Source organism: Diceros bicornis, chromosome X (assembly GCF_020826845.1).
Source record: "Diceros bicornis minor isolate mBicDic1 chromosome X, mDicBic1.mat.cur, whole genome shotgun sequence".
Taxonomy (NCBI): Eukaryota; Metazoa; Chordata; class Mammalia; order Perissodactyla; family Rhinocerotidae; genus Diceros; species Diceros bicornis.
The window spans coordinates 31359732-31373865 of NC_080781.1; the positions used below are offsets into that span (position 1 = coordinate 31359732).

The following is a 14134-nucleotide window of genomic DNA, read 5'->3' on the forward strand; positions in this document are numbered from 1 at the left end:
GTTATAAATACTTTCAAATAGTTATGCCAGTTTATGAAGCAGATAGCATCCTATGAGAATGTCTGTGTATGAGACTAGGTATTATCAAAACATGTATATGCACTTAATTGATACATGAAAAGTAGATTAAAGGTTTTGATATATGTGACGTTTTCTTCCTTTGTGTCTAATAAAACATTATTTATACAAATTTCCCTGATGGTCCCTAAACAAATTGCTTGCTTGGGAATGGGGGTATTCCTACAAGCTTTTGAAGGGAGCAGGGGTGAGAAGGGTAGAAGAGTAATGGGGAAGAACTAAGGGGCTGAAATTCATCAAAGTAATCAGTTGTCCTATTTGGGAGAGAATTAAATGCCCTATGGTGGTTGGATCCTGCTGAGGAAATTATTATAATATAGGTAAATGGATACAATTTAGAAGTGTAGAGCATACACCTACTAGCAATCTTGTGCTTTCTGGAAGTACTAGCCTCTCATCCCTGCTTGCCTCAACAAAGAATGGTATAGGAAAGAGTCTGTACCTAGCCTAGAAGGTGTAGAGAGCTGCTCCAAAGAAGAAAGTATAGAAAGAGTGGACTGTGCCAATGCTTATTAACAAGCGTAAGGGACATTTCAGAATGGCAAACACAATGATCCAATTAATACCACTGTAATAGAATATGCAGTGAAGGAAGAGCCAACCTGCCCACCCCTACTCTCTGCTTCTAGTTGGCTTGACCTCAGATGTCACCACAGTCATAGTCATTAGCATCTTCTGAAATCTTCCCATCAATTTTCAGACTTGACAAAGTCCATTAATAACTCTCCATGTGATAGGTATCTTTTGAGCTATAGTAAGCCTATTCTAATCATTTCAATAAAGTACCATATTTCATCATTTTTTTAGGTAATTGAGAAGATTTGAATTGATTTTAAGAAATAAATTTCAGTTTTCATTTTAATCATCAAATGACAGTCCTAATGGTGAATTTTCTTTAGTTTTAGAATTTTAACTAGTCTTTTGTAAAGGGCAGCAAGTCATTCAGAATTGCCATTATTATTTTTGATAAACATAATCTCAGTTTCTTGTTCTATAAAAGGCAGTGAGTTCTGCTATGTATGAGAAGGAACATAAGAGGAACCTCAAACTGTAGAACATTGTTGGATTATGAATGTTTACAACTACTTTAAACAAAGTCCCTGGTCCATGAATCAAACTCTTAAAGTTATAGAAATGGAACTAAGAGGAATTAAATAATAGATTTAATATGACTTTCCCTTGTGTAGTCATTTTTTGTTGGTTTTGGCAGCATTTGTGACCATGAAATTTCAGTATGTATTTTCACTAATCAGATATGGACTCTTTAGCATGTTGGTTTGAAGGATTTTAGAAGGAATTTGGGGAAGTTAAAGGCAACTCTGGGTACATTGTTAAGTGAGGATGAATTAGGTAAATGTTGGCTGGCTACACAAGAGGTTTTGCAGGCTTCATAATTCTGAAAAATATTTGCAAGACATGATCACGATCATTCTTCCCAGGGTGGTCTCTTAGAGTAGAATTAATGTTGCCGTTATGATTTAGAGAAACTGAGCCTGTAAAGAAAGCTAACTTCATTTTTATTGATATTACTGTTGGAAGACTTCTACAATATTTTAAGCAGTATAAATGTAATTGCTTCTGAACAGCTGCTAATCTGATATAAAGAAAACTAGACTATAAAATTTTCATACATATATGAGGATGTTCCTACTTGTGCTGGTTAAAGAAGTATATCTGTATGTGTGTGTATCAGTGGTCTTTTAAAATGACTTTGTGGTCATTTTCAATTCTGTTCTTAATTATATAACAATTATTTATAAAAGACCTATAATTTAGGAAGCCTTGATAAGCATAGTAGTTATGAACAAAGCTGACATTCAACCAATTATGCTCTCTTTGTTAAAATATTGTAACAGATGCTTTTCCTTATATATTGACAAATAGTCAGTTGTTTGAACTCCACTATTGTGTAACCCTTGCCACCTTAACCAACACAGCCCCTCCCAAGGCCCTCCTGGACTTCCCAACAATCCAGCAGCAACTAAAGAGTTAACACATGACACTTCAGCGTGCCTCAGGACTTTGATCAGGTGTCCTTTGATTGGTCAGAGCTGGAATATAGGTTTGTTAATTATTTCCAATATTACCACTGGATACAAAGATGGATATCATATGGCTCCTGCCTCCTAGGAATTCATATATGGTGGTGAAAATACATATCCATAAATTGTCTCAACATTAGGTACACTCTATTTCACCAAAAGTTTAAACATGGCATTGGGAAGCATGGTAGAGGGAAATATTAATCCTAACAGTGGGGATCTGAGAGGGCTTCCTAGGGGATAATGGGTTTGATCTGTACCTCGAAGGATGGGCTGGGATTTATCAGCCAATATGGTGGGGAGGGTATTCCAGCAGAGGAAACAACCTTGTTGAAAACACAAAGACACTTCCTGTAAACAGTGAATAGAGGGGGGTGTCTGGAGTGTGTGTTTGTGGTAGCAAATGCAGAGTGGCATACACTCAGAAATACAGGCAAACTTTGTTGGGCAGGGTTTTGTTTTACTTCTTATTGCAGTGGGAGCCATTGAAGATTTCTAAGGGGCATGGGTCAACTGAGTATTAGAAAAAGAAATCTGGAGGTAATATATAAAACAGATAGGAAGGATAGGAAGGACAAGAGAAGGCAGTTAGATCTGAGAGATCATTTAGGGGCCTTTAGCAATATTCTAGTTGATCAGTTCTCGATATTAGTTTGTGCCTCTTCTCCCAAAAGCAGACGGTGAGAAAGACTTTAATTGCAAGTAGTTTATTTGAGAAGTGATCACAGGACCACTCTGAGAGAATGGGGGAAAGTCAGATGCTGAAGGGAGAAAGTCAATAAAAAGGGTCTGGAAGTTGGGGTATTTATCCACTAACTTGCATACATCATTGATTATAGTTTCTCTTAGGTCAGCTTCCCATGGCAGTGAATCCCCACTGGAAAAGAGTCCCAGCAAACCACTGATGTGTATGGGAACTGTCTGCAGAAGGGATTTTATTGGGGTGCTGAGAGCATATACTAAAGTGGGTATCATGGCATATTGATTGGTAGGTAGAAATTTTGAGAAATGGATGAATTTGAAATTTTCGTGGCAGCCTGCAGTGAGCTACAATCATGTTTCAAGTGTGCCTGTGTAGAAGTTTGAATTTGAATTCCTATTTGACCATGGAATAAAAAATTAAGATTGGTCATTCTAAATGAGAGTGAAGGGATGACCAACTAGGCCAATGATAGTGTGTTAAAAAACAGAGGGACGGTTTCAAGAGCAATACAGTCATGTATTGCTTAATGACAGGGATACATTCTCAGAAATGCATCGTTAGGCGATTTTGTCATTGTGCGAGCATCATAGAGTGTACTTACACAAACGTGGATGATATAGCCTACTACATACCTAGGCTGTATGGTACTAATCTTATGGGACCACTGTAGTATATGTGGTTTGTTGTTGACCGAAACATCCTTATACGGTACATGACTGTAAAAAAGGAAAATGATGCTCTAACAGTTTGGGTTTCCAGAGAATCAAAGTCGGTGAGATGGGAGATTAGCCTTCAGGACATTTATTAGGGAATGTGTTGTGCTCAACACTTGTGGAAGCAGGGGGAAGAAAGTATATTGGCCAGAGGGAGAAGTCGAGCTTCCAGACAGGCCCAGGGAAGGCTTCAGTCAACTCATCGGGGCCTCTGAAGCTAGGATGGCCCTTCAGAGTTGTCCCAAGTTGGGAGAAGAGGACTGGGCCTTTATACTGCTGTGTTGACCAGTCCTTGAAAATGGGCTACGTGTGGAAGGAGGTTTGACTTTGAATGAGTCATTTTTTTCTTTCAAGCAAGGCGATACCTAAAGAAGGCTGGCCTGATGATGGTCATCTTCCAGCATCATTTCCCAGTAGCTAGAGAAATAAATTCTTCATTCCTGAAAAGGAATATGGTTGATTCAGCATAGTGTCCACCACAGCTGCATTTGATGAAAATTGGATATGAAGAGATAAGGGAGAAAGGAGAGTCAAATATACTTCTGATACTAAGCAACTCTAAGGAAGGTGATACCATTAATTGGGAGAAAGAAGCAATCAGTAAGATAGATTTACTGGTTAGGGAGGGAAAGCCCAGTTCTATCTTGATTTGAAAATTATCTTTATGTCAGTAAATTTCAGAAAAATGGAGAAATGTTGAATCAGTCAACCTAGATATGAAAATGTGTAACCTTAAAGGGAAACAGACAAACAAAAGCAAGCGAACAAAAATATCATGTGTGAAGGCATGGCAGAAATAATGTGTTAATAACTGAATGCATTAAAACATGATGGCTTAATTCTCTCCTTAATAACCATAAAATAACCTCTTTAGTCTAGATAAATATTAGAATGCAAAAGCTAATATTACTGTCAATTATTGCAGGATTAGTGTGTAACAAATTGTAGAAGTGCAGTAATGGCCTGTTGCTGATTTGTATTAGTGAAGTATGCAACTAAATTTCCATTTGTCTCAGAGGGAAGCTTTATTTTTTGCACAAGACTAATATTTCGGTAAAGATGATTAGGCCTTAGTGGTCAGCATATACTTTAGTAACAATAATCCTTATATTAATTTTGATTGCAATAACCTAATGTGATTCACAAATATCATTTAGAGATGGCTATAAACATGCATGTTCACAGCATAGAGCAACTCACTCCTAATAAAGCACTAAGAAAATTAACTTGTCCATGTAAAAATTAAGGTTGTATAATTTGGTATAACCTATGTATCATTTTTTCTGATAATTTGCTCTAGTTGCTCTTTAATAATCCTCATAGAGCACATATGTCTCTGGCATAACTGTTCTGAGTTCCTAGTGAGCATGTCACGCTAATCAGCTCAGTGCCTTCCAGCTCGTGAATATCAGGGTCGTAATATAACCTTAAAAAGCACATTTTGATAATAGCAAACAGGTGACTGTCTGAACTTGTAGGCATACCTCTAGGGCCCCCTTTCTTTGTCTAGAGCTATGAAGCTAAATAATTAATTTGGGATTTGGTGGTACAAAAATATAGTGTGAGGGCCGGCCCAGTGGCACAAGTGGTTAAGTGTGCGCGCTCTGCTGCGGCAGCCCGGGGTTCGCCGGTTCAGATCCTGGGCGCACACGGATGCACCGCTTGGCAAGCCATGCTGTGGCGGCATCCCATATAAAGTGGAGGAAGATGGGCATGGATGTTAGCCCAGGGCCAGTCTTCCTCAGCAAAAAAAGAGGAGGATTCGCAGATGTTAGCACAGGGCTGATCTTCCTCACAAAAAAAAAAAAAAAAAGTGTGAAATCTGGGCTCCAAATCATGCTGGTGTGGGTTCTTTAGCTGATGATTTTCTTCTCTGATTCCCAATTATAGCCCCAAAAGTGAACACCCTGGGCCACCACAGAGTAGCCCATATCACAGAACAAATGTCATCTTCAGTGGTGACTCGCTACAGTGGATTCCTGCTTTCTCAGTTTGTATGTGTTTAACTTCAAATTTTTGGTTGGGAGGGAATTCTCTGAACGTCGCTTCCAACATACTGTAAAATGGCAATCCCTAAATATTTTAAACACGTTCTGTGTATCTTTAACTAGTGCAGTTGATTTTTTTAACATAAGTATAGGACTTCATAATTATCCCTTATGAATTCCTACTTGTGACCGACAAACATACCTTCATCACCAAGGAAAAAGTCTTTAGAATTCTTACAATCATTAGTGACATTTATTTGTGACCAAAAAAGGAGAGGAACTCAGGTAGTTGAATATTTTACCTTTGCCCACGGAGTGACAGAAGTACGACAGAGAAAACCAGTAACAAGGATTATTTATTGAATTATGAGTCATATAAATGTATGAACAAAAAATCAGGCTGAAATAATTTAATATGTTGGTCATGGCCTCATAGCCTAAAATGATCTCCAAACGTTACTCAACAAGAATATTTTTACACCTAAAACGAATACAATGTTATATGTCAATTATATCTCAATTAAAAAAATAAAGAAAATTTTCATATAGCATTTCTTAGAGTGTCAGGTCTCTAGATGTTACAGAACACCACATGGACACAGTTCAATGCCATCACTAAGGTGCTTTAACTGTTTATTCCACATTAGAAAACTAAATGTTGAGAATGCACATTTAAGGTGATTTCCAGTCATGTTAGTAGATTTAGTCTCTGCTCTGAACATTCATAATAGAATAATCTGAAATTCTTATTATCCATGACCCTTGACAAGCTGGTAGCACCAGAAAGTAAGTAACAATGATCAATTTTGGTGTAGGAAACAGTTACCTTGTACTTTTTCAATAGCAAACGAAAGTGCTTTTTTCACTTGCTGAAAAGTGATTGTATTCATTCAGTTCCACAAAACTGTGAATTACAACCAAGATTCATTTCTGCAAATTTGCAGTTTGGAAGTCTGTACACTGGAATGAGAACTATTATGACATCGACATAAGAAAGCCTCATCCAAACAATTGCCAACAAGCTTTTAGTCAGCTTTACTAAGACTTTTTAAAATTTCTTCTCGATGAACTTCTGGTTAATGTCAAAACAGAATGTTTAATATGTGCACAATAAAGTTCTTGTGTTAGGCCTCTGTTTAAACAAGATAGAAATAGTTTTTATAGTTGGCATCCTGCTACTCTCTGAAATGATACACTATCCAGCAAGATACGTGTTACCAGTTGCCATCTTTGAAATACAAATTCAGTTCAAAATTTGATATCTAATATTGTATGTGATGAGAAGCACTGCTTGTCACGAGTATTTTCAGAATGTGATTCTGAGCAAATGTAGTGCTATTTAAATTTGCATTTTTTCATTTAAAGCTTGGGCAGTATATTCATGCTAACCACCACATTGCAATGGCAAAATTACACATCTTTTACTTTGCAATTTTCTATTTTACTGTTATTATGTTGCAAAGGAACACATTCAGAAGTCAAACATGACTTCAGCTTCCAATTATATGATTCTCTGGTTGTGTGACCTTGGTAATATAATTAACCTCACTGAATATTAGATTTCTTACATGTAAAGTATGGATAATATTTAATCTTTCAAGGGGGTTATAAGCATTAAATTGGAATATATGAAAAGTGCTCATCTAGTAAGTGCTCAATTAATGTTTATCACTCTTATTTAATATACTAACTCCCATTTTTGAAAATTCCGTAACATGATATGGATGTATGGGGGGATTTGAGGCTTTTGTCCCCATTCTGTCCTAGTTTATCTCAATGAAAATGCCAGGGAGGGTGCTATCAAAAGCTTGGCTAAAACTGAATTTGGATCTTGCTGGTTTGTTCTCAACACCATTGTGGACTGCTGCATAGGCATACAAGCATAAAAATCAGTCAGATGCCCCTAGTCTTTCAAAACAAGTGTTGGTTGCTATAAATCATTTTCATGCTCTTTTGGATGAAAGAAATGCTTTGCAAAAGCAGGGCCTTGAGATGCTGCAGAGAGAATAAATTGGGTTTGCTTGGATCCCCTCGTGGTCCTTTGGGCTCTCTTCTTGTCTTTGACCATCTCTGCTTTCATGATAGCTTTGGCCATCTGCATGGTATTACCCTCGAAGGCTTGTGAGCACTGCCTCCTGACCCCAAAATACAAATAAGTGTTAACTCGAGTCTCAAGCCCTACTTAGATGGTTGTCTCCAGATAAATTCTTTCATGTTAATAGATCAATGAGTGATGGCATATACTGCAGTTTCTGCCTTTACACAAGATGATCTGCCCTTTGCCTGCCAGGCCAGCATTGGCCTCCAAACCAACACTTGGCATCCAGCAGCAGGTATCCAGTCAATATTGAAGGGAAGAAACAATACATTTCCAAAATAAAATTATTTCTAAACTATTTTAAAAATTACTTAGTAGTGCACTAATAGAAGTGCGGTAAAATATGAGAATAAGGAAGATTTACAAACTTGGAGAAAAGCCTAAATTTGAAAATTGCATCTGCTCTGTCAAGCTGAAGGAAGAGACTCCTGCACTTTCAGTGTTTACCGTAAGGCCCACGTTTAACTGACACAACGCTCACTTGTAATTCTTGATTATGTGTTAGAGACGTAGTTCTCCCTGAGAGTGCAAGGCAGGCTGTAGATTCTCTATTGAATATAAATTCAGGTTGCTTTTGGAAGAAGGCTCTAGTGGCTCCTGAATCCACCCATGATATTCTGGTTAAAATCTTTAGATTTGAATTTTGAATTACCGAGATATATATAGCATTATTATTGAGAAGATAAAACTTACTGTGTTTGTGTGTCCTGCTTTACCAATCAAAAGAATTTGTGTATTTTGTGAGGAGTTATTTACAGTAAAGTGAAAATATGATCTGGCAGGCCACTGGCTTTTCTCATGTAAGACTTTTACATAAGAATCTCAGATAGAGGGGCTGGCTCAGTGGCATAGTGGTTAAATTCTCCTCCTCTGCTTCGGCAGCCAGGGCTTCCTGGGTTCGGGTCCCAGGTGTGGACCTACACATCACTCATCAAGCCGTGCTGTGGCAGTGTCCCACATACAAAAAAATAGAGGAAAATTGGCACAGGTGTTAGCTCAGCCACAATCTTCCTCAATCAAAAAGAGGGAGATTGGCAACAGATGTTAGCTCTGGGCCAATCTTCCTCACCAAATAAAATAAATAAATAAAAATTGAAAAAAAAGAATCTCAGATAGACTAGAGGAGTTTATTGTAAACTACTCATGCATTTTTATGAAAATTTTCAAATTCAAAGCACCTTTCAAAGACGCTTTTCTAATATGTGAGGAATTAAACATAACCTATTGGATTTAGTAGGGTTAGAAGACTATACAGAAATTCTGAAACTTTAAAATTTTTCTCTCTTTTTGGCTTTTAAATATTTTTTATTAACATAGAACTGCTTCACAAAGTTTTACAGGGCCAGCCCCTTGGCATAGTGGTTAAGTTTGGTGCGCTCTGCTTCTGCGGCCCAGGTTTGTGGGTTCGGATCCTGGGCACAGACCTATACCACTTGTCGGCCACGCTATGGCAAAAAAATGTTTTACAAATACTGATGAACATTTGCCTCAGATCACTCTTTGCACTTTTATGAAAAGTGATTCCTCCCTTTTTATTGCTTGGGTGGGGCCTACAGGTGCTATTTAATGCTAAAATTCATTTATATCTCATGCAGAAATTACTTATAGGAATAAGTTTAAACTAAAGTGAAAAAAATAAAAGAAGGCTTTATGTGGAGGCTTAGGAAGCCACCTTCACAGTGCAGTGAATCCAAACAAATGAGCAAACAATAACATCTGATATCACTGAAACATACATGACTTTATGGAACTAAGAAGAGATGTAGATAAATATTTTAGATAGATAGATAGATTAAAATCTTCTGGGTATCTAAATAAGATAGCTCTATTAATTATCCCACATTAATTATCTTGCACATGATATTGCCTAATTCTGGAAAGATACCAGTAGGTGGCTGTGAACTCCGCTTACACATCCTGCCTCTACAATACTTCGGATTTTGGGTTGTGATTCTCAATTCCTAGCATTACCTGCTGAGCAGTGGTGGGTATAATAACACACAATGTATACTTTTAACAGCTTTATTGCTGTATAATTGACATGCAATAACTGTACATATTTAAAGTATGCAATTTGAGAAGTTTTAACATATGTATACACCCATGAAACCAGACACAATTCAGATAATGAATATATGTCACCCCAAAAAGTTTCCTTGTGTCCGTTTTTAATTCTTTTACCCTCCCCTCCCGCCCCAACCCACCCTTGCGCTAGGCAATCATTTATCTGTTTTCTTTCACTTTGTATGCATTTTATAGCATTGTATATAAAGGAAATCATACAATGTGCACCCTTTTTTCACTGTTTTCTTTTCTGCAACATAATCATTTTGAGATCCATCCACACAGTGCATAGGTCAATAGTTTATTCCTTTTATTGTTGAGTAGTAGTCCATGGAATGGATGTATAGTCATGCACTGCATAACGTTTCAGTCAAGGATGGACCACATATACAATGGTGGTCCCATAAGATTGGTACCATATAGTCTAGGTGTGTAGTAGGCTATACCATCTAGGTTTAGGTGAGTACACTCTATGAGGTTCACACAATGATGAAATCGCCTAACATTTTTCAGAACGTATCCCTGTCATTAAATGAAGCATGACTATACCATAATTTATCTGTTTACTTGTTCATGGACGTTTGGGTTTTTTCCATTTGTTGGTAATTACAAATAAAGCTGATATGAGCATTCATGTATAAGTCTTTGTATGAGCATATACTTTCATTGCTCTTGGGTGAATCACTTATGTGTTGGATGGCTGGATAATATGGTAGTTGAATTTATAATGTTTAAGGAAACTGCCAGACAGTTTCTCAAAGAGATTGTTCCTTTTCCCATTCTCACCAGCAGAGTATGAAAATCCCAATTTGTCTACATCCTTGACCATATTGAATAGGGTTAGTCATTTCAATTTTATCCACTTTAATTTGTGTGTAGTACTATCACAGTGTGGTTTTAATCTGCATTTCCGTAACAAATAATAATGTTGAGCATTTTTTCTTGTGCTTGTTTGTCATCCATATGTTTTTTTTTGTTTGTTTGTTTGTTTGGTTGGTTTTTTTTTTGCTGAGGAAGATTCACCTTGAGCTAACATCTGTTGCCAGCCTTACTCTTTTTGCTTGAGGAAGATTCATCTCGAGCTAACATCTGTGCCAGTCTTCCTCTATTTTGTGTGTGGGTTGCCACCACAGCATGGCTGCTAATGAGTGGTGTAGGTCCACACCGGAGAACTGAACCTGGGCCACCAAAACAGAGCATGCCAAACTTAACCACTAGACCATGAGGTGGCTCCCATCCATATGTCTTCTTAATTGAAATGCTTCTTCAAATCTTTTGCCTAATCACCCCCCACCCCATTAGGTTGCTTTCTTATTGTTGAATTTTAAGGGTTTTTTTTGTTAATATATTCTGGATACACATCCTTTATCAGATACATGCTTTCAAAAATTTTCTCCCAATTTGTGGCTTTCTTTTTAATTTTCTTAATGGTGTCTGTTGAGTAGCAGAAATTTTAATTTATTTTTTTACAGCTTTATTGAGGTATAATTGACAAATAAAAATTGTATGTTTAAGATGCACAACGTGATATTTTGATTATGTATTCATTGTGAAATGATTATAGAAGTTTTGATGAAAACTGATTTTGATCAAATGCAATTTATCACTTTTTTTCTTATATGGATCAGGAAGAAGCATGTGGTTTTAGTAGCAATCTAGACTATCACTGCTTTAACTTTGCCCCAGTAATGAAAGCATAGGTTCTTATTAAAGTTACAACATAATCAAACATTGTCTACAACAGAAATATGAATCCTGTAGATTTTAATAATCCTTCCCTGTTGTCTATGGTGTCTTCTGTTATGCTCATGTCAAAAATGTGTTATAGAAAAAACGAATAGTATAACACTCCAAAATGGAGTCTATAGGACTACAGTTGGGTGCTAAATTTACAATACATTTTATCATAAAAATTAAGAGCTTACAAAGAGTGGGAGACAAAAGCCATATTATACACAGAATAAAGACAGATGTGGCCACAGCACTGGGTTTCTTTATCTCTCTTCATCAGCCACATAATTTTGTTCTTCTGCCTTGCCTTTTGGTCCCCTAATGAGGGGAAAATAAAACAAAAGAAAGTGAGTTAGAAATAAGGTTAAAATGAAGAAAGATAAAGAGAGAGAAGGTGGAGGGTTAGCAGAGGATTCCTTAGGCTTTCATCTTTAGTCTTGCTGCTCAGATTTTAGAGGGTAGTATGATATTAGAGAAACAAAACAATTAAAATTCATTTGATCATGTGTAATATAATGTGCATATATGAAAAAATTTCTTGATGCAATTAATTTGCCTCCAAGAAATTCACAAGTTGATAAAAGCCCAGCCGTACAGAGATTTTCCTTAGCAGTATTCCTCATTAGCGACAGGGAGAGTTGAAGCATGAAGCTAGTGGAGGGAGCAGGATGGATGTGAGGGGACCAAGTGCGAAGAGGTCAAAGACCTTGCCAGGTTTCACTGTTGCCATGGAAACTTGGTTTTAGAAGTTTTCTAAGAGATGAAATAGTTTAGGTAATCAATGAGTAGTATCTGAGACCTATTGCTTTAGGTCAAAATAAGTGTTTTGTAAGTATGTGAATGATTTTGCTATTTTTCCAATCAAAAGCCTATTTATTCTGTGCTGTCTTTGGTGCTATTTAGACATGATTTAATCTGCCATTTCCCATATTCCATGTCAGGGAAATATATATGTCTTTGCCACTTAACTACCTATGTGACCTGGCGTAAGCTACCCAATCTTCTCTACGTCCAGGTTGCTCAGCTTTAAAATGGGCCTAATGAGTAATTAACTCATATGTTTATTAAAAGAGTTAAATGAAATAGTGAATGGGAAGCATTTAGCATATGCCTAACAGAGTAGGCATTAAATAAATTGTTTTTAATTATTTTCCAAACCAAAACTATTTATATAAAATTACATTGCTCAGTCTTGAAACTTGAGTCTGATATTTACATTTTACAAGATAGTATGAAATTAGAGAAAAATAACTCCTAATTTTAAAAAATGACTTGTATACTAGGAAATGTTTGTTTTATTGACTATTAAAAAAACATTTTGAAAAACCAAACAGAGTATTTAGCAGAGAAAAAAACTCCAATTTGTCAAAATAAAAGCTTGTGCTATTGAAAACATAACAGATATAATTACTATTCCTATTAGATTTTTTTGGTAACACTCTGTTCAGACAAACCGGAAATCTCCATTAAGAAAATCTCCATTACGATGTTGTATCTTAAAGTAGAGAGTTGCTTTTGCTCACTACTGTTATGTCTGTTATAGCTATAGTTTTTCCAAAGCAGTCTAATAATTTTCCTATCACTCGGATAAACTCAAGCATCAACAATCAAGCTTTTATTTATTTTTGTCCCCTTTTAGATTGGTTGGCCTTAGCCAGAACAGAGGAATATAGGGAACACAGTAATCGCATGTACATATAGTGTGGAAAAAAATTATCATCTTTCGAAACACATATTTTTCTCATAATCATTATTTCCTGCATTTGATTGGAAGGTTCATTGCTGACAGTCAGATTGCTGAGTCTGATGTTATTCTTTGTAACAAGTTTACAAGAATTTGACTACTCTCCTCTTCTACAATAGCTAATTAATAACCAAAAATAAAGATGCAATTAAAATGTAATTATTTAGAAATAAAATTATATTGCCAAGGAAAAGATTTTTCACTGGAAAAAATTGTGTATAAATTAGTGGCATAATTTTGACTAGGATGCATTGCTTAAACGTGTTCTTTCAATTAAAACATAAGCTATTAAATAACCTGTAATTGTTTCCATAGTTCTCTTCACCCATTTCTATTTTTTGAGATAAATACGTAATTTCTCATTCTGGTCTATAATATATGGTCTTGTTATACTCACATAGGGCTTTTGAATTGTTTTACAAATGATTGCTTAATTTCTGTGTGTTAAGGGATAATAAAAATGTAATAACGTTTACGTGGATGTGTTGGAGGAAGAAAAAATATGGTGAATATATAGATTGAAATGAGAAAGAATGGAGAATGTGTATTTTTAATTCTTGAGATTATTTCATAGTATTTGAAATATTGATTAGGTTTCCTTATTATTCAGTGCACACATATTGTTTAACATATATAGCTTTATCGAAATAATGGTTTTTATCTGAGTTGTGTTCTTAATTTTCTTTTTCAAATTGTTCATTACTAGTGTATAGAAATTCAACTGATTTTGTGTGTTGATTTTGTATCCTGCATAACTTGCTGAATACATATACTAGACCTAACAGTTTTTTTTGTGAATCATTAAGGTTTTCTACATATAAAATTATGTCATCTGCAAACAAAGATAATTTTACTTCTTCCTTTCTAATTTAAATGACTTCACTACTTTTTCTTGTATAATTGCTCTGGCTAGAAATTCTAGTACTATGTTCAATAGAAGTGGTAAAACAAGAAATCCTTGTCTTGATCCTGA

At 35.9% G+C, this 14134-nt stretch overlaps 1 protein-coding gene across 1 annotated transcript in view; it reads left to right on the forward strand.

Annotated features, from left to right (window-relative positions):
• Positions 1-14134, forward strand: part of CFAP47 (cilia and flagella associated protein 47) — a 533305-nt gene that overhangs the window by 336152 nt on the left and 183019 nt on the right. The window lies entirely within an intron of this gene.